This window comes from Petromyzon marinus, chromosome 23 (genome assembly GCF_048934315.1).
Source record: "Petromyzon marinus isolate PM22_M1 ecotype Great Lakes invasive population chromosome 23, UKy_Petmar_22M1.pri1.0, whole genome shotgun sequence".
NCBI lineage: Eukaryota > Metazoa > Chordata > Hyperoartia > Petromyzontiformes > Petromyzontidae > Petromyzon > Petromyzon marinus.
The window spans coordinates 27,789,529-27,815,333 of NC_133689.1; the positions used below are offsets into that span (position 1 = coordinate 27,789,529).

At 47.7% G+C, this 25,805-nt stretch overlaps 1 long non-coding RNA gene across 2 annotated transcripts in view; it reads right to left on the reverse strand.

The window, feature by feature from the left end:
- Positions 1–420: 420 nt before the first annotated feature.
- The window catches only part of LOC142925726 (uncharacterized), a 38,736-nt gene continuing 13,351 nt past the window's right edge, over positions 421–25,805 (reverse strand). Inside the window, exons 1-4 of one of the 2 annotated variants that reach the window (XR_012942662.1) lie at positions 17,233–17,539; positions 10,420–10,491; positions 10,133–10,204; positions 421–1,565 (exon numbers count right to left, since the gene is read on the reverse strand). This is a non-coding gene — a long non-coding RNA (uncharacterized LOC142925726). Of the gene's footprint in view, positions 1,566–10,132; positions 10,205–10,419; positions 10,492–17,232; positions 17,540–25,805 lie in introns of those variants that run through there. The other variant, XR_012942661.1, reaches the window with a different exon arrangement.

The following is a 25,805-nucleotide window of genomic DNA, read 5'->3' on the forward strand; positions in this document are numbered from 1 at the left end:
AGGGAGGAGGATGTGGCCAGTGGCATGGCCACAAGCTCACGGCTGTAACAGCAGCTGCTGCCGACAACGAGCAATGGGAAGTCCGGCTGTGGGGTGGTGCCGAGGAGGGACCCCCGTGGGGTTGTCACGAGGGAGTGGATGCTGCTATGCGCTGTCTAGCAGTGACATCGTTGGCATGGGCCCCAGTGCAAGGAATGAAACGGGAGCCACTTCGTAGTTGGCGCCGGGGTCCCTCTGGCTGTCTGCGTGCTCACCACAGCCTTCGAGGGTTGCACGACACTCGCCCTGCCCTGCAATGGTGACACTCGCCCTTCCACTACAGTGGTGACACTCGTCCTGCCCTACAGCAGTGACGCTGAGGCTCCTTGCCTATGCAGGATGCTCGTTAGGTGGCTTCATAAATACCATGTGTTCCTAGCATTGAGTTTACAATCAGCCTATTGGCGTGTTTATTTAATCAACAATACGGTTTGTAAATTGCATTGTCCCTGGAAAGAAAATCGTGCGCGTATCACAATACGTGTACAGTTCGCCGTAGCAGCGATAACACAACGCGTGCTGAGCCCATTGAGGCATTGGGCCCGATTATCGTTGAGGAATGGAACTGAAAACTCTCCATGTTACGCAATTTGCCTTCACAATTTTACACTCCATGGTTCTCCACGTCCACCGTGTCCATTAGCATCGCGACTTGCAATGCGGGAGAAACCCGTTCGTTCGTCCTCGGTGACAAAGCAATCGTGCAGCCGCAGCCGCAGCCTCCTCTAGTTTCATGATGCCAATGTTGACAATGTTACACGCGTACATTTTCCCTGACCCGATCGATCGCCTTAAATAAATAAGCGTTGATGGCTGTGTATGGTTTCCTTTTTTTACATTTGTAAAGAATCAAACGTACTGTAGTAACAACTATCATGCCCATATGATGTTGCCTTGATTCAAAGTTAACAATACATGCCCACGACATGCATCTCACGAGAACCAAAAAAGTGCCTTTCATTACACTTTAGAGAGTTTGATACAATGACAGCCGAATTGGATTTTTATTTTTGTAAAAATGTAATGAAATATGCAGTTGGCATGGTTCATTACTGGTAAATCTGGAGCCGATTTTAGAATCGGTAATCGATTCGAGTAGAATTTTATGAATGCACGCATTGGCACACGCGAACGTACAAACTGTTTTTAGCAGGTAAGGCCCACTGAGCTATGTAGCTCTTTTCAGGAAACTACCTGGCCACTTGATAGATCACCGAGACGTGGATTTTCACTTGAAAATGTTTCGTACCCAAACGCTCGAAACGGATGATTTTAAATATAGAGGGAAGACCCGGAGAAATCCGCGCGACCACGGGGAGAGAGACCTGCAAATTCCAAATATATAGGCGTCAGGGTCGGGATCGAACCCATACTCTCCTGTATACCAGGTAAGGTATTTAACATCTTCCACCCTGGCACCCTGCACTCACCACACTGCAGGTCGCATCACCTCTCTGCTTCTTCCCTCTCTTTGCTCCACTTTGGAATTCCCACCTATCGTCCTCTCTTCCACAAGCTCTTGTAACCTGAGGAACGAGCTCATTATTATCCGTTACAACGTTGACCGTAATGATGAAAAAACAATAGGTTTTCCCCTTTCTGGCAATAAAACAGGTGTTAAGGTGTTCAACCATCAAATAGATACCTTTTGCAAGGCATCAAGTCTGCATTAACCACACATACTTGAGGGAAAACATGCAAAAAAACATCCTCTGATATATAATGAAAAATACATTGTATTTTAAACTGATTGGCCTACACTAGAGAAGCCTTCTTTATGGCCTCGTCTCACCAGTGTTAGACCAGAGAACATCAAAAGACGAACCGTACAAAGACAATGCAAGTGTAGTGACATCAGGGATGTCACTGTGCAATGCCGGCCCTGGAGAGGCACGGCGTGCGATGTACTCACATCTCGGACACCCCGTATATGTAGTACCGGCCCTAGAGAGGCTCGGTGAGCACTGAGTCATAGCGCTGAGTGGCACCACGCTCAGCGTGCAGTGCCGACCCCTACAGGATGGGGTGTGAGAGTGTCAGCCGTGGATTGGGGTTACTATAGGCCATGGCACTCTGGTTGACCTGGGAGGACACGTTACTGGTAAAGTCTACACAGGAGCCCCAAGTGGAGGGCAAGGCATGGTCACGTGTCGGGGCGAGATCCTGCTTTAAATCTCATCCCTCAAACAGCCCCGGGGATGGCAACCCCGGAAGATGGAGGCGAAGCGCTGAGGGCGGTGCAGAGCACCGACCAGGCACGCGATAGCTCACTGCCAGTGGGGAGGGAGCTCCAGACAGCACACGCCCACCTTGCAGAGCTCCTCCAAGCCACGGCGTCCATCCTCGCGAAGCTCCACCCCGCGGAGCCAGCGGTGGAAAAGGGAGCAACGGAGTCGCGCGGGGACGAAGTTCCCATCGTCATTTCCCACCAAGCGGGAACCTTTGTGGCACAGCCCATGCTTGCGGCCGCCATATTCTCAGAGGAGTGGAGCGCGGGGCCCGCCAAATCCGAAGCTGCGTCGAAATCGCCGGTGGACGTTCCATCTCTCCGGTGACGACTTCCCTTCGTGAAAGAATTTACAGCCGCCGGAGGCGAATGGGTGGCCTTCAAGCGGCGGTTCCTAACGAACGCCGACTTGGCGAGGTGGGCGGAGGCAGAGGCACTGAGAGTGCTGCCCACCGCCCTTGATGACGATGCCTTGGCAGCGTTCCTCATCATCCCGCCATCGGAGAGGGCCATGCTGACTCAAGCTTTTGACCAAATGGCGGCAATTTACGAGCCGCCGTAGAGCATGCACCACAAGTTCGCTACGTAAAAGAGAGGAGAAGCTGAGACGCCGCTCACCTTCCATAGCGCACTTTTGGCGCTAGTGAAGGCTGCCCTTCCGAGGATGGACCACGATGGAAACGACTTGCTGGGCCTTGAGAGATTGCTGGCTTTGGCTAAGGACCTCAACATCGTCCAGCTGTAGATGACAATCTTTCGTCTATCAAGGCTGCAAGATGCATCCAGACTCAACAGCTCTTGAAACGGCACAAGGGGTTGGCAGCGTGTACCGCACCCCGTGAGGGGCCGGATACACCTGAAGACGTGGAGCTCGTCCCAGCCTGCGCATCGACCCAGAGCGGAGCTGACCCATAGAGTGGTTGCCGCGACCGCAGGTTCGTCCGCTGTTATTGGGATGATAGAGGGGGTCGAGATCAGAATGACACCGGTGCGTACCTTATGTCTTGTCGAAGCTCCGTGCTTATCCGCAATCGGCGGCTCATTCGGCATCATTGGGAGAACAACAGCGGAGCTGTGCATTGCGGATGTCAAATTGATGGGACCGGTTTTTGTGTCGACATCTCTTGCTATTCCTTGTTTGCTCGGGACCGACTTTTTGGGGAGGATGCCCCTGAAAATTTTGATCAACCAAGAGTGCGTTAAATTACCATCCGGCCGTCGAATGCCATTTTTGCCTTTGCCCACTCACTTGTGCACAGTTTACGCTACCGTGCAGGCATTTGCACGTAGGATGTTTAGGATTCCCCCCGGCGCGCAAATGTTGGTCCCCCTTTGATTACGGAAACTGCTGGACCAGGGGGTGATGGCGGGAGGAATCCTCTTGGGACCTTCTAATTAAGCCAGTCGTGGATTGACATTAGTAGGGGCCCAGACATTGGTATCTAATGGTCAAGAACCCTTCATTCAGGTTCTTAATGCAGGGTTAGACACGTTGGTCATCCAAGAAGGCACCATGCTAGCTCATGCGTCGCCAGTGCTTCTTGAGGGAAGCATCATTGGCAGTGTGGGTGCCGCGTCAAATACGCGGCTGCACCAGAATCCTGATGAGGGGTGGATGGATATGCTTTGTTCGGAAAATGTGGAATTGTCCGAGGTCCAGAGGGGGAAATTTAGGGTGCTATTGTGCGAATTCTCGGATATTTTTTAGCTAAGGCAAATTTGACATTGGCAGCACTAGGCTTTTGAGCCATCACATCAATACGGGTTACACCACTCCCATCCGGCAGAATCCCTACCGGCTGAGCCCTATGGAAAAATAACACGTTCGGCTAGCGGTTGACAAAATGTTAGCTGCGGATATTATTTCACTGTCCACCAGCCCGTGGGGAGCCCCAATTGTACTCGTTAAACAGCAGGATGGTAGCTTGCGCTTCTATGTGGACTTCCGTAAGTTTAATAAGATCTCTGTTGCTGATGCGTAGCGCCTACCTCGAATGAACGACTCACTAGATGCTCTAGCAGGAGCACGGTTCTTTTCCACTCTTGATCTCCTATCCAGGTTTTGGCAGTTGCCGCTAGATGAAGCCTCTAAGCACAAAACAGCCTTTTGTACACCACAAGGCTTGTTCGAATTAAATCGGCTTCCGATGGGCCTTCATTCCGCACCGGCTATGTTCCAACGATTAATGGAACTGGTTCTGGCTGGTCACCAGTGGGACTCGTGCTTGATATATCTCGACGATGTTATCGTTTTTAGCCGTACGTTTGACGAACACCTGGAACGGCTACACGTCTTTCTCAAAATGCATGCGGATAAGCTGAAGTTTAAACCACATAAATATCACCTCCAGAAATGTGTTCGGTATCTGGGCCACATAGTAAGTGAATTGGGTATTGCGACTGACCCAGACAAAACTGCGTGTGTTCGAACTTGGCCGACCCCCATGTTGGTGGGGGAGGTGCGCAGTTTCATATGATTCGTGTCCTATTACCGCCGTTTTGTCACCAGGTTCGCTACCATCGCTAAACCTCTCCACGCCTTGACGGCAAAGGGTCATCAATTCCATTGGGGGGAGGAGGAAGAACCCGCATTTGTTGCGCTCCGGGATGGCTTGGTGAACGCCCCTCCCCTCCGCTACCCCGACTTTTATTTGCCGTTTGCCCTTGATACAAACACTAGTAACACCGGAATTGGAGCTGTTCTTTCTCAAGTTGTCAATGGCATCGAGTGTTGTCACATACGGAAGCAGAGTGCTGTCTCCGGCCGAACAATGGTACTGTATCACACGTCAGGAGCTGTTGGCTATTGTGGTTTTTGTGCAACAGTATCGCCCCTATTTGTATGGTAGACGCCTTGAGATGTGCTCTAACCACACAGCGCTACAGTACATGCTGCTCCATTTCCCACTACCCCTCATGGGAATAAGTATTGCTAGTGGGAGTCGAGTATTTTGCATGATGGCCTGTGGCCTGGCCGCTCCCCAACCAGTCGGCGGCGACGATCACTGAGGCATTCCTCAATGGCTATGTAATGGACAAGGGTCTTCTGACTGATCAGGGCAAAACAATTTCTTCAAAATTGTTGCGCGAGGTGTGCGATTTGCTGGGAACAAAGAAAGTACGCACGTCACCGTACCACCCGCAGACGGATGGCATGGTTGAGCGGCTGCACAGGACCATGACCTCAATGTTGAGCCATCAGGTCAGCGAGTCCCAACTCGACTGGGATTTGCATATTCCCGGAGTCCTATCTGCATATAGGATGGCCCCTCACGCATCCACCAGCTTACTCACCGTATTTTTTTAATGTACGGAAGAGAACACAACCCCCCAATCGATGTTCAGTTACGAGCCACGCCCAACAAGGCTAAATCTAAAATTTCTGACTCCATGCGCTTTACCCTTCAAAGCTTTCCGAAGTGCGGGAAGCTTCCAGGGTAAACTCCAGTTCGGCTGAGGGGTTTCCGTGCTTCTACACATGAGTGGGTGCCTGGGGACAGAGCCTGGCTGCACTCTCCACAGGTACCGGTGGGTACATTGCCCAAATTGTTAAAACCCTGGAGAGGGCCGGTTGATGTGATTCGGGCCATTCGACCACAATGTGTCCAGATCCGCTTGGGGCGGCGGAGTTGGTTTGTACATCCCTCATGCCTCAAGTCTTTCATCGCTCCGGGCGAGTTTGTTCCATCTCCACACCGCAGGGGCCAAGTGTCAGATGTATCCGGCAAGCTGAGGTGTGTGCCCGCTACGGGTGATCCTCAGCGGAGTTGTGTGATCCCGTCCTCAGGTGCCGCGCATCTGACGTCCTCCGAGCCGCCACCTACGCTGTCTCCACTGAATTTTGGAGAGGAAAACCCGTCCACCCAGCCTACTGCTCTTCGTGAGGAGCCGGGTTCGACGGGACATTTGCATATCCCCCCCCGGGACCTCCAGGGAGAGCGAGCCCACCTCCCTTGGGGGCCCGGCCACAAGGACTCGATCAAAAACTCTTCAGTTGTCGTAATCCCCATGCATGCACACGCCCATACTGTCAGTTGGTTGTCGCACTCGGCAGGCCGTATGGGTTATTGGCTGAACCTAGCCTTTATTGTGCTTGCGGGTGTTGTTACATGGTGAGGGTGGGAGATATTGGGAATGGAGGGGATTCCGAGCGTTCGCATTACTGCATTTTTTTTCCTTCGTGTTGTGTTCTGTACTTACACCCTTTTCCCCGTTGTTAATGTACATTTGTAGGTAGTGTATATATTGTATAAGTGGGTTTGGGTATTTATTTGTTATTGTTGAGGCACACATAGTGTTTTAATAACTTTTTACTCACTTTGTATAACCTTATTCACTTGGTTTGTTTTAAGGGAGAGTTGACAGCCGGGATGGCTGAGTGCTACGAAAGGGGGGGGGGGGGTGATGTAGTGACATCGCGGATGTCACTGTGTAATGCCGGCCCTAGAGAGGCACGGCGTGCGATGTACTCACATCACGGACACCCCGTATATGTGGGTGTAGAAACCGGCCCTAGAAAGGGCTCGGTGAGCGCTGAGTCATAGCGCTGAGTGGCACCATGCTCGGCATGCAGTGCTGACCACTACAGGATGGGGTGTGAGAGTGTCAGCCATAGAATGGGGTTACTATAGGCCATGGCACTCTGGTTGACCCCGGAGGACATGTGACTGGTAAAGTCTACACAGGGGCCCCACGTGGGGGGTTAGGGGTGGTCACGTGATGGGGCGAGATCCTACAAGAGGATTCGAGAAGATGGTCATGGCCAAAGGCGGAGCCAGCCACCACCAGTGAGGATATAAGCCGGGTCCCCAGAGGGACTGGGGTTCAGCATTGCTGTTGTCATCTAAAGATCTACATTCGACGTCCGTGAAGAGTCACCAACACGTGGACCTGAACCCAAGCTGAGGTCCTGTCTTTTGTAGCTACTTCCGGTGTATTTATTGTAGTTAGCCTGGTGGTCCACCAACATAGGTTGTTATCTAATGAAGGGGCAGTTACCCCTTTATTTTTTATCAAGAAATGTGTTGCCTCCAAAGAGTACGTCTGCAACTCAGTTAAACACTACTAGCTCTTGTCGTACAGTTGTAATCTGAGACCTTTTTGCCAGTAACAAAAATGATCTTGATTTGAAGCTTTCATGACTGCAGGAATCCATACTCTTTGGTTCTTTCGGTAAAGTCACGTAGTGACATATGACATCATTACTATGTCGGGCCTGTATACACATAACGTCACTGCCATATTGGGTCTCCAGGCGTGACGTCACTGCCTGTTCGGTATGGAGGCTGTTGATGAGGCCATGGCACTCCGAGTGACCCCGGCTGGACACGTGACCGGATCCAAGAGGGGGGCCAGGGGCCCTGGGGGACCCCGGGGGACCCCGGGGGTCACGTGGTCAGGCAGTGGAGCCTTCTCGAGGGTTCGAGAAGGGGGGCGTGGACAGGGCGTGGCCGGACACGCCGGAGTGGCATATAAGCGGGCTCAGCGTGCAGAGCTGGGCTGTTGGTGCATGGGATGAAGCCGTCGCATGAAGACTCTGAAGACACAAACCTCCAGTCATCGTGGCCAAGCAGCAGCCTCTTGGCTTGGCCATGCCAAGTAGTACTGAGTGTTAGTGAGAGTAGGACGGTGGTCACCACCTTAAAGTGAGGGAAAAGTAATTGATCCCCTGCTGATTTTATACGTTTGCCCACTGACAAAGAAATGATCAGTCTATAATTTTAATGGTAGGTTTATTTGAACAGTGAGAGACAGAATAAAAACAACAAAAATCCATAAAAACGCATGTCAAAAATGTTATAAATTGATTTGCATTTTAATGAGGGCAATAAGTATTTGACCCCTCCACAAAACATGACTTAGTACTTGGTGGCAAAACCCTTGTTGGCAATCACAGAGGTCAGACGTTTCTTGTAGTTGGCCACCAGGTTTGCACACATCTCAGGAGGGATTTTGTCCCACTCCTCTTTGCAGATCTTCTCCAAGTCATTAAGGTTTCGAGGCTGACGTTTGGCAACTCGAACCTTCAGCTCCCTCGACAGATTTGCTATGGGATTAAGGTCTTTGATGCGGTGAAGTTGTCCTGTCCCCTGAGCAGAAAAACACCCACAAAGCATAATGTTTCCACCTCCATGTTTGACGGTGGGGATAGTGTTCTTGGGGTCATAGGCAGCATTCCTCCTCCTCCAAACACGGCGAGTTGAGTTGATGCCAAAGAGCTCCATTTTGGTCTCATCTGACCACAACACTTTCACCCAGTTGAATGATTCAGATGTTCATTGGCAAACTTCAGACGGGCATGTATATGTGCTTTCTTGAGCAGGGGGACCTTGCGGGTGCTGCAGGATTTCAGCCCTTCACGGCGTAGTGTGTTACCAATTGTTTTCTTGGTGATTATGGTCCCAGCTGCTCCCGTGTAGTTCTGGGCTGATTCCTCACCGTTGTCATGGTCATTGCAACTCCACGAGGTGAGATCTTGCATGGAGCCCCAGGCCGAGGGTGATTGACAGTTCTTTTGTGTTTCTTCCATTTGCGAATAATCGCACCAACTGTTGTCAACTTCTCACCAAGCTGCTTGGCAATGGTCTTGTAGCCCATTCCAGCCTTGTGTAGGTCTACAATCTTGTCCCTGACATCCTTGGAGAGATCTTTGGTTTGGCCATGGTGGAGAGTTTGGAATCTGATTGATTGATTGCTTCTGTGGACAGGTGTCTTTCATACAGGTAACAATCTGAGATTAGGAGCACTCCCTTTAAGAGTGTGCTCCTAATCTCAGCTCGTTACCTGTATAAAAGACACCTGGGAGCCAGAAATCGTTCTGATTGAGAGGGGGTCAAATACTTATTTCCCTCATTAAAATGCAAATCAATTTATAACATTTTTGACATGCGTTTTTCTGGATTTTTGTTGTTGTTATTCTGTCTCTCACTGTTCAAATAAACCTACCATTAAAATTACAGACTGATCATTCTTTGTCAGTGGGCAAACGTACAAAATCAGCAGGGGATCAAATACTTTTTTCCCTCACTGTATGTATAGGGTTGTGTTGTTGCAGTTGTGTTAAATAAATAGTGTTGCCACAACACAAGTGTGTGCGCTTCTGCTAAACCATTACACAAGCAACTGTCATCAGGTGAAATAAACACAGCAGGAGAACTGCTGTGTTGCGATTGAAACGTCGTGATCTATTTATTTTCTATCTACGTGACTTTAACAAAATAACCAAAGAGTATACAAATAATGATATTTTTCATCATTTTTGTATACTGGCAAAAAGGTCCCATAGATATAACTTTAACCCGTGCTGTTTGTCATTGGCCGCCTGATGTTCTGGGCATTGGTGCCCTGTGCTCAGCCAACTGCATTTAAACAAAACATGGAAAGTTGTTCCGAGTGGAGTCGCAATAGAATAAAAGGCACGTGTCCCTGAACACAACCACTGGCACCCCGAAGTTCGCCCGGTGGAGACCCCAGAATATTGTTGCTGTCTGGAAACAAAAAAAATGAAAGGCATCGGAAAAATCAACAGGATACAACAACAATGCCGTTGAGGTCGCGGTGGGGGGTGTGATTGAGAGGAGGCATGGGGGTGGGAGCGACACTGAGGAGTGCGGTGTTGCCACTGCGGTTCTCTGGCCATGCACGGCTAAAGGGCAGGGGTGCTTATCGTCCCGCTCGCTCGTTCGTTGTCTGGGCGGTCAGCAGGGCACGTGGCTGCCTGGGCTGCGTGGGCGGGGGGGTTAGGAGAAGGGGGTTAGGATTAAGGGGAGGGAGTTTAGGGGGAGGGGGTTGGAGAGAGGAGGGGGTTAGGAAGGTGGGGGCAGGGGGGATTTCCATTACGTCACCACAGCGGCTGTGAGTGCTCACCCCACGCATCGCGTTTTGCTGGAACTTGGCGTGGCGCTGCTGCCGCTCCTCCTCGCCATGTCACCCGTAGAGCTGAGAATTGAGGAAAGGAAACATTGGTCGTGAATAATCGTGGGTAATTAAATATATAGTTTTTTAAATCATTCAGCTTAGGCATGTCCAGTGAAAAAGTTTCCTCTTGCAAAACATTGGCATTGGGTCTGTTGTGCATGGCTCACGAGAGAGCTCTCGCTGCACATTAGAGGTGAGAGCGTACTTTGCACCGGGGTCAGCTGGACAACACTGACCGATGGGAGCTGTGTGGTGCCAGGACCGCGGAGCAACTCCACAAGCGCCGCGATTCCCTCCCGGCCCCTGCACTAAACACACACCCACACGCAGCGCACGCACGTAGTGTCCTGGCGGGGGATTGCCTGGCACATCGGGTTTTATCTGAAGGGCCCCTAGAAGGGAAGTCCCACGGTTTCCCGGTGCCAGGAGATTGGCCGACCCTTGCAGGACAGGTTACATTGTAGTGCCCCTAAAATTGGCTTAAACGTGTACGAGCGGAGAAAGGAAAGGTTCACTGGGCCAACCGCAATGAGTTACTCACCACATTGGGGGGAGGACGGAGGGCGGAATATTAAGCAAGAAAAGCGTAAGCTGGGCGCCCTTCCAGACAATGGGCAATGAGGGACAATGGGTGGCCGACAACACGGAGTACACGGTAACAGGGGGGCGGTAACCACAGGTAAGTGCACGATTGGCTACGCTGGGCGACGTCACCCTGGGCCTTTGAAGTTTAAGGGATAAGAAAGTGGCCCAGGACGAGTTTATTCAGTTGTCTTCAACCTCCGGGCCGTCAAGACCCACTCCCTGCCTTCCTGCCTCCTCGAGCCACTCGCGCAGCCTCTGTGTGATGCAAGCGAGTGCTGCTACGAGGCATTGATAGGTAAAATTTTCTCCCGTCCTTCTCCCTTCGGCTCTCACAGCGTCCGTGCGACGCCGTAAGTCCAGCTTCGAGGTATGTGGTAGGATGTTTGAGTGACTGGGTTCATAGGCAGAGTCAGGCTAAGCTCTTCTCGCAAAACATTCTCCCTCCAGGTAGTGTGTATTGGTGCAGTGTGATTTCTGTGTGTGTGGGTAGAATATCGGCGTGGTGTCTGCGATTTGTGTGTGGTGCGACTGTGCGGGGAGACGGGGTGCGCGGGAGAGCGAGCGCAGGGCTGCAGCGTCGGTGTGGTGTTGGTAATTTGAGTGTGTGTGTGAGGCGCGCGTGCATTAAAAATAAGTGGCCGCCGATGCTTGCACTTCCGTGCCACGCGAATATTAGGGCGGGGGAGGAATGAGTTAAACCCGCTCGCCGACGATCGCGCGTGGTCGAGCAACATCAATAGCATTGACAGCGAGAGGCGCGTGCGCAAATTCGCGCAGCGCTTTAGCGCTTTAGCGCTAGCCTTTGTGTACAAGCGGATTACGGCTAAACCACCCGGAGGCACGCGCGCATATTCATACCACCGTTTTAGTGCTAGCCTTTGTGTGCAAACAGATTAGGGCTTAACCACTCGGAGGTGCGCGCGCATATTCATACCGCCATTTTTAGCGCTAGCCTATGCGTTAAACGAGCACCTGCAGGGGCGCGCGCGTGCACGCAGCTGCCTCCGTATTAGTGGTGGTGCACGTGGGCGTGTGTGAGGTAACCCCGGGCGGTGGTGAACCAGCCACTTAGCTATATCCCTCAGAGAGGGCACTGGCGCAGGGGGGGCTGATCACCCGATTGGAGGGGGCCCGGCAAGACGCGGCCGACGAGGAGGAGGGGGGAGTGGAGCGGGTGGACGTCACGCCCCGCCCGCCCACAGGCAGCGGGGATGCGGGCATTGGCCTCCACAGCTGCACTGCATCGGTATCTGCCTGCGTGTGTCAGAGAGAGTTCACACGCTCGCCTCCTCTGTAGCTCAGTGTCGGTCTCGAGATCCTGCTTAGTGCCTCTATGTGAAGAATCGAATAGATTTGTGAATTGATTCATTTCACTCTTTGGTTCTTTCGGTAAAGTCACGTAGAAAGAAAATAAATTAAATAATAGAATACGACGTTTAGATTGCAACACAAGCAATCGTCATCAGGTAGAAAACAAACCTAGTAAACTAATAAATATAATGCAATACAACACAGAGAGTCGGCTAACACAATTCAACACCCTACCTGGTTGTTTACGTTCTTACAAAGATTGCTAAATTTGAGAAAGACAAAAACACAGACACAGAGACACATAGACAGACACACAGAGAGAGAGACACACACATAGACACACACAGAAACAACGCCTCTGTGTCGAGGCCTTAAATAGAGAGAGCGGGGGGGGGGGTAGAGAGAGAGGGGGGGTAGAATAATGAGCATGTCAATGAGAGAGTTGTGTGGAAATCCACCCCGTAGTGGCCAGGAAAGAGAGCAAATGGACCGATACAAGCCTGGTAAATACTAGAGAGAGAAATGGGAAGTTTGAAAAAACAAACTTAGTAAAATTTGGGAAATGGAATGCAATGCAACACGGAGAGTCGGTTAACACAGTTAATGCATAGCCTGGTTGATTACATTCTTCCAAAGATTGCTAAATTAGAAGTTAAGTGTGAAATTTGAGAGAGAGACAAAACACAGACATGGAAACACACAGACAGACAACACAAGCAGAGAGAGACAAACAGAGACACACAGAGAGAGAAAACAAACTTAAATCCTCCACGCAGAGGTGGTTCAAACTTGATTTTAAGCTTTCGTGACTGCAGTCATTAATCTTTGGTTCTTTCGGTAAAGTCACGTAGAAAGAAAATCAATTAAATAATAGAATACGACGTTTCGATTGTAACACAAGCAATCGTCATCAGGTAGAAAACAAGCCTAGTAAACTTAGAAACACAATGCAATCCAACAGAGAGTCGGCTAACACAAGTCAACACCCTACCTGGTTGATTACGTTCTTTCAAAGATTGCTAAATTTGAGAGAGAGACAAAACGCAGACACGGAGACACATAGACATACACACAAGCAGAGAGAGACAACACAGAGACACACAGAGAGAGACACACATAGACACAGAGAAACAACGCATCTGTGTCGAGGCCTTAAATAGAGAGAGGGGGGGCAGAGAGATGGGGGGGGGGGCTAGAGAAATTAGCATGTCAATGAGAGAGTTGCGTGGAAATCCACCCTGTAGCGGCCGGGGAGAGAAAGAGCAAATGGACCTATACAAGCCTGGTAAATTTCAGAGAGAGAAATAGTAATTTTGAGAAGACAAACAGTAACATTTTGGAAATGTAATGCAATTCAACACAGAGAGTTGGTTAACAGACAGTTAACGCATAGCCTGGTTGATTACGTTCTTCCAAAGATTGCTAAATTAGAAGTTAAGTAAGAATAGGGTTTCCCCCCTTTTTTCTGGCAACAAAACTGAAACCTTTTTACAAGGATTCATGTCTGCATTAACCACAATACCTGCAGTCAAAATGCAAACAAAAAACATACTATGATAATATATGCATTGTCCTTGAAACTGATTGGTCCACACCAAGGGACGGCTTTCTTTCCTTGTTAAAATGTTTCAGTTTTGTTGCCAGAAAAAGGGGGAAAACCCTAATCTTATATTTTGGTACTGGCAAAGGAGGTCTAATGATGTAAAAGTTAAGTGTTGCTTGTGTTGCAATCGAAACGTCGTATTATATTATTTTATTTATTTTCTTTCTACACGACTTTACCGAAAGAACCAAAGAGTAATTCCTGCAGTCATGAAAGCTTCAAATCAAGTTTGAATAATTTCACTCATAGCCACATCTTCCTCCATGATCAGCAGCAGCTATGATCTATCCACAGCCATAAGTCTTCACCATATCTCATCTCATGATGCAACAAATTCACTTAGCACCTGCTGACGAGCTTATTGTATCACTCCATCTCATATTTGTCTGCTTTCTCTCCATTGGCTGCTACTTGACAGTTAGTCTCGACCTAACACAAATTTGCAGCCTATTTTCCCCTCTAGTAAGTTCTCCCCGACAATCCTAACTGTTCTATCCCACTGAACGTAAGCACGACTGCGTCGTCTGCTCACCCTGATATAGTCTCCACTGACGTGCGTGCCTTTGTTTCTCCAATAAAAGTATTTGTAAATATCGCTCAATGTGACTGTGAATAACTTTAGCGATTGCTTAACACTTTCTCTGGCTCCCCATTTTAATTAGTTTTAAGTTTGGCGCTTCCTTGTAGTCTTGAGTCTGTTTCCACCTCGTTGATGAAGTCCACCACCACCAGTGACACGGTCTGGTCAAGGAGCTATCCCCCCTCTTTGCCAATGCAAAGGGCAGAGTAGACTTCTTCCAGAGTGGCGTCCGGAACCACCACCATCACCACCTTTTGTTATGGATCAGTCCCAGGTTTGTTCACACATCGTGAGCACCATTTGGTCATTGTTTCGGCTTTTTTGCAGGTGAGTGTCCGTTACGTTGGACGAAAACTGAAATTAATGTGCCCATAAAGTAAACAAAAAGTGTGCATAACTGCTGAGAGGTCCAGCTCAGTCTGCCATGATCAGGTCCCCGTTGGATAGCACGGATCACATCCCCTGCCATCCACTGCTTCAGGAAGGTGCCGTTATCCCCCTTGAGCTGACCGTGGTGGAACTCCCTAGCCACGCTCTGGCGGAGAGCAGGGCCCTGAAGATGCCCCTGAGGTTCAGTGAGCCGCTCCCGTCCACCGCCGCCTTTCTTGTCCTGTAGATCTCCAGCTTGGCGTAGATCACCAGAGTGTTCACAAGTCCGCCCCGTTTGTCGTCTTTGCCTTCCCTCTGGCCAAAGACGAGCATTGTGGGGGAGAAGTGCAGATTGGACTTCAGCAGGATCCTCCTCTTCCCTATGCATCTGAGAGATGCTCTGATTCCTGGGCTGTCTGCATTTTTTGTGCGATAAAGATCTGAATCAAATTCCTCTGCTCATGTTCAGTCTTTTATCTCTATCATGAGTGATAGTTCCATCTTTCTACCTCAAGGGAGCGACCATTTGTGAATTGTCAATCATCAAACTGCTTCTATGCAACTTTCACGCTCCCATTGCTTGCTGTGACGTCTTCAATCATTTCTGACCCCCGTTATACCGTATGTACCGTATATCTTTGAGGAATGTTGACAGAATAAATAACATCCTAGTCATCATATTTTAGTTTTTGAAGCTTTGCCAAGATTTGTACAAGGTACGTTTGTGCCCGCATGCTCCACTTCCATTTGCTTCTGGCTTCCCGTGTAAAAAAAAAAATTGTTTGGTATCTCGTTTAAATGAAAACGACTCGCCTCGTAGCCCTCTGGCTTTGGGGCCACAGGAGCAAATAATATTGTGGCCGTGTAAGTGGCCAGATAAAAAAATAGAAAATCTAAGAGTGTGGGAGAGAGGTTGTCAAAAACTAAACAACAACAAACGCTGTTTCGAGTTTATGAAAGGGGAGCTCGGAGTGGAGGAGCCGCTCTGGGCCCGGGGACTGCGATTTGGGGGTCCTGCGGCCGATGATTGCCGCCAATTTTGAGGCCGCCCTTAACCAGGCGCACGTGCGGGTTTTAATGGGTGCTGTGGTGGAGACTTTTTTTTGGGTTCAGTGAAAATGCGCAAAGGAGAAAAAACAAAAAAAAAGTCAAATAAAAGTTACCCCCATTAAAAATAAGGCAGACATGTGGTACCAATCCGTATAGAATGCTACAAATGCACATTAACCAAAGAGACCCTAAAAATGTACTCACTGTGAAGAGGTAAAATATTCCACGAGGCAGTGCCCCCCCTCGCTCTCTGGGTGCTACGGGAGGCTCGGGGTGAGCCGAGATGGCTTGGCACGTGGGGCACCAACCCCTGTATCTGCAGCCCAGTGCCCATGGCGCTGTGTCACCGGGCAAACCTGAGAGCGAGGAACATCTGATCCAGAAATAAATAGCGTCAGGCTTGGTTGCCAATGTTGCTGTTTCAAATGCAGTGGCGATGAATCTGGAGAAGGTTTTAATTTATGCTCAAGACACCATTGACAACGACGTTTTGCTTTTATAGTCACGAAGTGGATTCTAATTTTACTTGTATCAATTGTTATAAACACACTAATTAATTCGTTTACCAATGAAATGAAACCAATTTGCTCTGCTGCATGGAGAGTGACGCACGCAGTCTCAGAGGGATCCACCACCCTCGGCTCCTCACTCGCACGGCCTGTGTGAGACGTGTAACGCGTTACCCTGTCCACTTCGTTTGTTCTGTACGAAAGTCTTCTGAACATAAACAAAAGCATACCCTGACGATTCTGAACGTCTCGACTGAAAGTGCAGCAATGAACACGGAAGGCCTGGAAAGAGCAGACGGAGACTCGTCGCTGCGAAGTCGGATCAAGCACGGGAAGCTGCAAGGTGCAGGAATCGTGACCAGGATGGATAGTGACGGCCGCAGGGGACGGCGATGGTCGGAGAGGGGATGACCAGGATCTGTCGTCAAACTTCACACACTGCCCGGGATGAAAAATCCGCCTCGGCGGAAGACGCAGTGATGGACAGAGAGGGGTGGTGAGAGCGGGGCCGCAGGGGTTGGTTGGTGAGGGATACCGCAACGTAACAATTGTCCCAAGGCCAAGGGACTAAGAAAAAGAGGAATCTCGTTCATTAAACTGACGCGGGACTGTTACAAGTCGAGGCTCCAGTGCTCTGCACCTCGAATGAAGTTGGAAGTTCCGGAATCCACTCTGGAAGAAGTCGACTCTGCCCTTTGCAGCGAAAAAGAGGGGGGATAGCTCGCCGACCAGACCATATCACTGGTGGTGGTGGAGGACTTCATCAACGAGGTGGAAACCGATTCAGACTACAAGAAAGCACTAAACTAAAAAAGTTAAAAAGGGGAGTCGGAGAAAGTGATAAGCATTGGCCAACGTTATTCACAGCCACATTCTGAGATATTTTCCAAATATTTAATTGGAGAAACAAAGACACACGTGAGGGGAGAATATATCGGGGTTCATAATGTATTGTGTTTGTTTATCGATAAACCTAACGCGGCCACCATCCTTTTTGCTGCGCAGGCTCGGGTGCAGCGGTGACCTGGGCGCTCACGCAAACCTGAGGGAGGTCGCTCTCCGCCATCGCCAACGATCGGTCCTCCTCCGTCAGCGTAAACGGTGCGGCACGACTACCAATGCGCGCGCGCTCGCGGCCTATTTTTATCCCTCGCTTCGCAGTAATTACACGGGGCCAGCCTCGCGGATAGGCACGTGTCACCCTGATTCGCAGTAATTATTGTGGTCATGCCGTCTGGGTATGGGGGGGTGGGTGTTACCGTGGAACTGTAATTTGGGTGGATATTACAGATAGATTGAGGTTGATGGAAGAAATATCCTTAAAAGGAGTCGATTGATAATACAGCAATGATGGCATCGCTAGTAACGGTGAAGCCCAGTGTTTAAACGTGAGCGCGAGAGAAGCTTCTTCTTGGTCAATGTTGAAATTGTGTGGTCGCGTTCTTCGAAGAGCCAGTGGGAGCTTCCCAGCACCGCCCAGCAGGAGGGATGAGGAAGAGGTAGAGCAAAGCGCTGGGATGGAGTTAAACGAAGTGGTGGGTTTATTGTACAGTCGATGGTGACCGTGTTGAGACCATAAACTCGCTGCTGCACGAAAGAACCCGGTTCAATCACAGGCGGCTGTCTCCATGGGTTCGGTGGCGCCACGATGCCGAGATGTTAACTACGTCGCCTGGTATGGAGGAGGTCGTGGGTTTGATCCCCACCCTGACTTTTGTATATTTGAAGTTTGCATGCCTCTCTCCCCGTTATCGCGTGAAATTTTCTCCGGGTCCTCCGATTATTTTTTTCTCTCCAGATTTAGAAACATGCATTTCGGGCTGCGACACATTTCTACGTGATAAGCCACTTCGTTGAGCAATAATTTGTGATAGCCAGTTCGCTTCTAAAATAGAGCTAAAGAGCCCAGTGGGGCTTATCTGGTAAAATGAAAAAAACAAATTTTTGATTTAAAGCTTTCGTGACTGCAGTAATTCATATTCTTAGTTTTTTCGGTAAAGTCACGTTGAAGAGAAACAACAAAATAACAAAATATATATAAAACAATAAAAAATTCTCACGACGTTTCGACCATAACTCAAACGGTCATCATCAGGTGTGTCGGTTTGCATAAATTTATTTAGAAAACGGCATATTTATTTATATATATAAAAAATTAACGTTTGCGTCACGCGCAACGATTGGCAGTTTGCCCAGGACTAGTCCATCTATTTTTTGAAAAGAGGAGGGGGGAGACGAAATTTGTTTTTATGTATGCTGTCTGAAAGCCACTGTAAGCGTGAACAATCAATCAAGAACTGAAATTATTTATCAAATCTTTCCAATGATTGCTAAGATAGAATCCATCTTCTCGGTTGAAATTGTCTCTGTTCTTGTATATGTGGATAGCCTCATGAACGAATCTCTCATGGAAGCCAGATGGCTTACAAAGAACCTCCGTCTTGGAAAAGTCAATGGCATGTGAGCCTACTGAATTAGAACAATGATCTGCTACGGCCGAGGTGTTGGTCCTACCGTGTTTAAGGTCTGCTTTATGTTCACGAATGCGGTCCGAGATATGGCGTTTGGTTTCTCCAATATAACTACTACCACAGAGGCAACTTAGTTTGTAGACACCAGGGTATTGTATGTCCGGAATCACATCTTTTACAGACGGAACCAGATCACGGATTTTATGTAATGTGTTGAAACGGACCTGGATCTTGTGTTTATTCAAGATTTTGGAGATCTTTTTTGTGATCCCAGCAATGTAGGGTAAAGTGATGGTTTTGAAAGGCTCCTCAAGAGGGTTCTTCTTCATGGTTTGAGTGATAGCTTTGCGGATTGTATAGTCGGAGTAACCATTAGCCCTAAGAGCTTGGTGTACGTGCTTGAGTTCACTGCTTATGTGTTCCTGGTCGGATATGCATTGGGCTCTATGATACAGAGTCTTGATGAGAGAATTCTTCTGTGATGGATGGTGGTGGGAATCCGGTTTCAGATAAGCATCCGTATGGGTAGCTTTCCTGTAGACAGAGTGGCTCATTGAACCATCAGGTCTCTTTTTTATTAGGACATCCAAAAAGGTAGCTTGCCATCTTTTTCGACTTCCATGGTAAATCTGATGGCTGGGTGTATGGAATTGATGTGGTCGAAGAATTCGCCTAGAGCAGGCCGGCCATGTGGCCAGATGACAAAAGTGTCATCCACGTACCTCTTCCATAAGGTTGGGCGCAGAGTGGCAGTCTGGATGGCGTCAGTCTCAAATTTCTCCATGAAAATGTTAGCTATAACTGGAGAAAGGGGGGAGCCCATTGGGGTGCCCTCAGTTTGTTTGTAGAAAGTTCCATTCCAAGTGAAGTATGTATTGGTTAAACAGTGTCTCACCAGGGGGGGTACCTCAGTGTTTAGTCCTTGATGAACCAAGTCTTCAATGATTGCAATGGTGTCAGGTACAGGAACCTTGGTGAATAAGGAAACTACATCAAAACTGACAAGCAGGTCGTCTGGGGACAGGGAAATACCCTTGATTGTTGATACCAGGTGAGTAGAATTTTGTACCGCAGAGGTGGTCTTTCCAGTGAAAGGACGCAGGATTTCAGACAAAAAACGAGCTAGTTTGTAGGTGGGGGAGCTGATAGTAGAGACTATGGGACGAAGAGGTGTATCAACTTTATGTATTTTTGGTAAGCCGTATAATCTTGGTGGCCTGGCAGCAGAAGGTTTCAACGAAAACTGTTTAGATTGATCAATTAATGCGGTTGAATCAGAAATTATTTTGTTGGTTTGTGTGACGAGGCTGTTGGTGGGATCTCTTTTTATTTTTGTATAACTACCATCGTCGAGTAATTCTTTAATTTTGTTGTTGTATTCTATTTTATCCATGATGACAGTAGCATTGCCTTTGTCAGCTGAGAGAACTACAATATCATTCCTCTTTTTTAATTTATATAATTCAAAACGCTCATCTTTGCTGAGGTTGCTAGCTGGCATCTTAGCGTTTTTGAGGGTTGCAGCGATTTCAGATCTTGCTACATCTGCAGCGATGTGACCCAGGCCCCTGAGAGCAACGTCTACTTGGGCAATTATATCATTAACTGGTATGTGTTTAGGTGTGACTGCAAAGTTTAGACCTTTAGCTAAAACGGATTTCAGACCATCGGAAATAGAACTGTTACTGCGATTAATTACGACTTTATTAACGTCTAACTTTTTGGTGTGTGGGTCCGGTCTTTTGTTGAAGAGGAGGTTAAATTTGGAAATCAGGTTTTCCTTACATTTGGTCGACATAGTAGCAGCTGAAGAGGCAGTCATATTGTCTACATGTTCCCAATCCTTATACGCACAGAACTAGATCAGTTAGACAAGACACTCTACAAATCACACTTATCATTGACGGCAATAATGTCCACATCGGATTGGGAACATGTAGACAATATGACTGCCTCTTCAGCTGCTACTATGTCGACCAAATGTAAGGAAAACCTGATTTCCAAATTTAACCTCCTCTTCAACAAAAGACCGGACCCACACACCAAAAAGTTAGACGTTAATAAAGTCGTAATTAATCGCAGTAACAGTTCTATTTCCGATGGTCTGAAATCCGTTTTAGCTAAAGGTCTAAACTTTGCAGTCACACCTAAACACATACCAGTTAATGATATAATTGCCCAAGTAGACGTTGCTCTCAGGGGCCTGGGTCACATCGCTGCAGACGTAGCAAGATCTGAAATCGCTGCAACCCTCAAAAACGCTAAGATGCCAGCTAGCAACCTCAGCAAAGATGAGCGTTTTGAATTATATAAATTAAAAAAGAGGAATGATATTGTAGTTCTCTCAGCTGACAAAGGCAATGCTACTGTCATCATGGATAAAATAGAATACAACAACAAAATTAAAGAATTACTCGACGATGGTAGTTATACAAAAATAAAAAGAGATCCCACCAACAGCCTCGTCACACAAACCAACAAAATAATTTCTGATTCAACCGCATTAATTGATCGATCTAAACAGTTTTCGTTGAAACCTTCTGCTGCCAGGCCACAAAGATTATACGGCTTACCAAAAATACATAAAGTTGATACACCTCTTCGTCCCATAGTCTCTACTATCAGCTCCCCCACCTACAAACTAGCTCGTTTTTTGTCTGAAATCCTGCGTCCTTTCACTGGAAAGACCACCTCTGCGGTACAAAATTCTACTCACCTGGTATCAACAATCAAGGGTATTTCCCTGTCCCCAGACGACCTGCTTGTCAGTTTTGATGTAGTTTCCTTATTCACCAAGGTTCCTGTACCTGACACCATTGCAATCATTGAAGACTTGGTTCATCAAGGACTAAACACTGAGGTACCCCCCCTGGTGAGACACTGTTTAACCAATACATACTTCACTTGGAATGGAACTTTCTACAAACAAACTGAGGGCACCCCAATGGGCTCCCCCCTTTCTCCAGTTATAGCTAACATTTTCATGGAGAAATTTGAGACTGACGCCATCCAGACTGCCACTCTGCGCCCAACCTTATGGAAGAGGTACGTGGATGACACTTTTGTCATCTGGCCACATGGCCGGCCTGCTCTAGACCAATTCTTCGACCACATCAATTCCATACACCCAGCCATCAGATTTACCATGGAAGTCGAAATAGATGGCAAGATACCTTTTTTGGATGTCCTAATTAAAAAGAGACCTGATGGTTCAATGAGCCACTCTGTCTACAGGAAAGCTACCCATACGGATGCTTATCTGAAACCGGATTCCCACCACCATCCATCACAGAAGAATTCTCTCATCAAGACTCTGTATCATAGAGCCCAATGCATATCCGACCAGGAACACATAAGCAGTGAACTCAAGCACGTACACCAAGCTCTTAGGGCTAATGGTTACTCCGACTATACAATCCGCAAAGCTATCACTCAAACCATGAAGAAGAACCCTCTTGAGGAGCCTTTCAAAACCATCACTTTACCCTACATTGCTGGGATCACAAAAAAGATCTCCAAAATCTTGAATAAACACAAGATCCAGGTCCGTTTCAACACATTACATAAAATCCGTGATCTGGTTCCGTCTGTAAAAGATGTGATTCCGGACATACAATACCCTGGTGTCTACAAACTTAGTTGCCTCTGTGGTAGTAGTTATATTGGAGAAACCAAACGCCATATCTCGGACCGCATTCGTGAACATAAAGCAGACCTTAAACACGGTAGGACCAACACCTCGGCCGTAGCAGATCATTGTTCTAATTCAGTAGGCTCACATGCCATTGACTTTTCCAAGACGGAGGTTCTTTGTAAGCCATCTGGCTTCCATGAGAGATTCGTTCATGAGGCTATCCACATATACAAGAACAGAGACAATTTCAACCGAGAAGATGGATTCTATCTTAGCAATCATTGGAAAGATTTGATAAATAATTTCAGTTCTTGATTGATTGTTCACGCTTACAGTGGCTTTCAGACAGCATACATAAAAACAAATTTCGTCTCCCCCCTCCTCTTTTCAAAAAATAGATGGACTAGTCCTGGGCAAACTGCCAATCGTTGCGCGTGACGCAAACGTTATTTTTTTATATATAAATAAATAAATAAATATGCCATTTTCTAAATAAATTTATGCAAACCGACACACCTGATGATGACCGTTTGAGTTATGGTCGAAACGTCGTGAGAATTTTTTATTGTTTTATATATATTTTGTTATTTTGTTGTTTCTCTTCAACGTGACTTTACCGAAAAAACTAAGAATATGAAAAAAAATAGTTTAGTTTTGCTTTATTCAAACCCAAGGTCTCGACAGTTCCAGCTCAGAGCTCTGACCTCTGAGCCAGAAGGCCTGTCGCGTCCCAGCGCTGTAAGAGAGCCTCACTCTCAGCAATCGCTGATCAATCCTCCCTGCCAAGCACACGGAAATGCAGTCCTCACACTCATTCGTGCACCGAGTTGTTTTTTTTGCGTTCATAGTCGAGTTGATGCCAGCAACCTCTTCGCTTTGGAAGAAAACATCCAGGCACGGAGACGGTGATATTGTCACTTGTGTGTTTTTGGAAGGTGCGGTTGATGTTTCCGACCCTGTAAACACAATGGAAATATATCCCTGAATGACCTTCACAGAAAGAAAAAAAAACGACACTCACTTTTTGGAAAATATAACGATCAGCTGAGTTGAACGGACGTCTGTCTACAAAGAATTGCAATGGAATGCACAGACGAGGTGCTGCGAGAAAGTTGTGAGATGCGTCCTCGTAGCCGAATAGAGATTCTCCGTTTTTGAAATCGAGACGGAGTCCGATTTTTACCTTCCCCTCATGGACTGGTGAAAACTGGAAAACATTAAAGCATCCTATTCAATAAAACAAAAACCATGCAGCTGTGTTAACTGCAGATGTCTTCTTGGCTTGTGGAATAATTTCCATTACAAACTATGCGTGCCGTTAAAAAATGACAATGATACGGAATCTGCTGCTTGCTGGCTGCCATCAGCTCTCCCGAAAATGCTTGTAACCAAAAAAAATGTAGGCGGAACGAAAAAAAACCCCGTGTGTTTCCAAAGTCGCGTGGCCAAGTCCCGAAAGAGCGCCGGCGTGGCCCTTTATTTGTTTATTTATTTAGCGGAATCTCCACAGTGCTTGGTTTCCAGAAGCCTGCTTTACGAGTTGTATAAGAAACGAACGCTCCGCCACGCGCACATCCCCCCGCGTTGGCTGCGCCCGACATTTTCCTGCGTCTATCGCGAGGCCTCTCCCGATTTCCATTTCAACATTTTGGGGTTTTTGAAAATATTTTGAAAATTATTTTTGGAAATGTATGCCCAAGTTCAAATTATAACATTGCACTTGTTCGTGCACAATGCATTTGTTTGAACGGCTTCCATTAGATGCGGCACGATACCTGTTATCCAAAAATACGGTGTCCTTTTGTTTTAGTCACTGGTGCCAAGATCAGAAGTTCGTCACGACCAACGCTGCTGGTTCTCCCACCTCACGTCATCCACTTCCATGCACCAGAGCCAGCAATGGTTGCAAGGTTGATCACCACACCTCACAGCTCCGCTCTTAAAGCGTCCAACCAACTTAGCTTTTCGGTCTTCGCTTGAGTCACCGATATCTGGGCATCTTTTACGGTCACCTGCGACCCTCCTCCACCTGCACTCGCGTACCACTTCCCCGCCAGCCTCTTCTCCCTGAGTCACAACCGCAGCGCACACTCTCTGTCCACATTCTCGTCTGAGACTGCAAGTTAATCACCCAGCCTTGACATTCCTCGTATTTCTCCACCTATTCTCAAAGGCAAGACAATACATACGTCACTTGGAATGGAACTTTCTACAAACAAACTGAGGGCACCCCAATGGGCTCCCCCCTATCTCCGGTTATAGCCAACATTTTCATGGAGAAATTTGAGACTGACGCCATCCAGTCTGCCACTATGCGCCGAACCTTATGGAGAGGTACGTGGATGACACTTTTGTCACCTGGCCACATGGCCGGCCTGCTCTAGACCAATTCTTCGACCACATCAATTCCATACACCCAGCCATCAGATTTACCATGGAAGTCTAAAAAGATGGCGAGCTACCTTTTTTGGATGCCCTAATAAAAAAGAAACCTGATGGTTCAATGAGCCACTCTGTCTACAGGAAAGCTACCCATACGGATGCTTATCTGAAACCGGATTCCCACCACCATCCATCACAGAAGAATTCTCTCATCAAGACTCTGCACCATAGAGCCCAATGCATATCCAACCAGGAACACATAGGCAGTGAACTCAAGCACGTACACCAAGCTCTTAAGGCTAATGGTTACTCCGACTATACAATCCGCAAAGCTATCACTCAAACCATGAAGAAGGACCCTCTTGAGGAGCCTTTCAAAACCATCACTTTACCCTACATTGCGGAGATCACAAAAAAGATCTCCAAAATCTTGAATAAACACAAGATCCAGGTCCGTTTCAACACATTACATAAAATCCGTGATGTGGTTCTGTCTGTAAAAGATGTGATTCCGGACATACAGTACCCTGGTGTCTACAAACTAAGTTGCCTCTGTGGTAGTAGTTACATTGGAGAAACCAAACGACATGTCTCGGACCGCATTCGTGAACACAAAGCAGACCTTAAACATGGTAGGACCAACACCTCGGCCGTGGCAGATCACTGTTATAATTCAGTAGGCTCACATGACATTGACTTCTCCAAGACAGAGGTTCTTTGCAAGCCATCTGGCTACCATGAGAGATTCGTTCATGAGGTTATCCACATTATCAAACACAGAGACAATTTCAACCGAGAAGATGGATTCTGGCTTAGCAATCATTGGAAAGATTTGATTAACCATTTCGGGTCTTAATTGATTGTTCACGCTTACGGTGGCTTTCAGACAGCATACATTAATTTTTTCGCCTCCCCCCTCCTGTTTTCCGAACATAGATGGACTCGCCCATCTAAACACACTGTCAAATCGCTATCCATAGTGCTAACGTTTAAAAATTAAAAATAAGTAAATACAAACCGCCACTTCTTTCAAATGTTCTTGCTGTTGGTTTTCACACCTGATGATGACTGTTTGTGTTGCAGTCGAAACGTCGTGAGAATTTTATTGTTTTATATATTTTATTATTT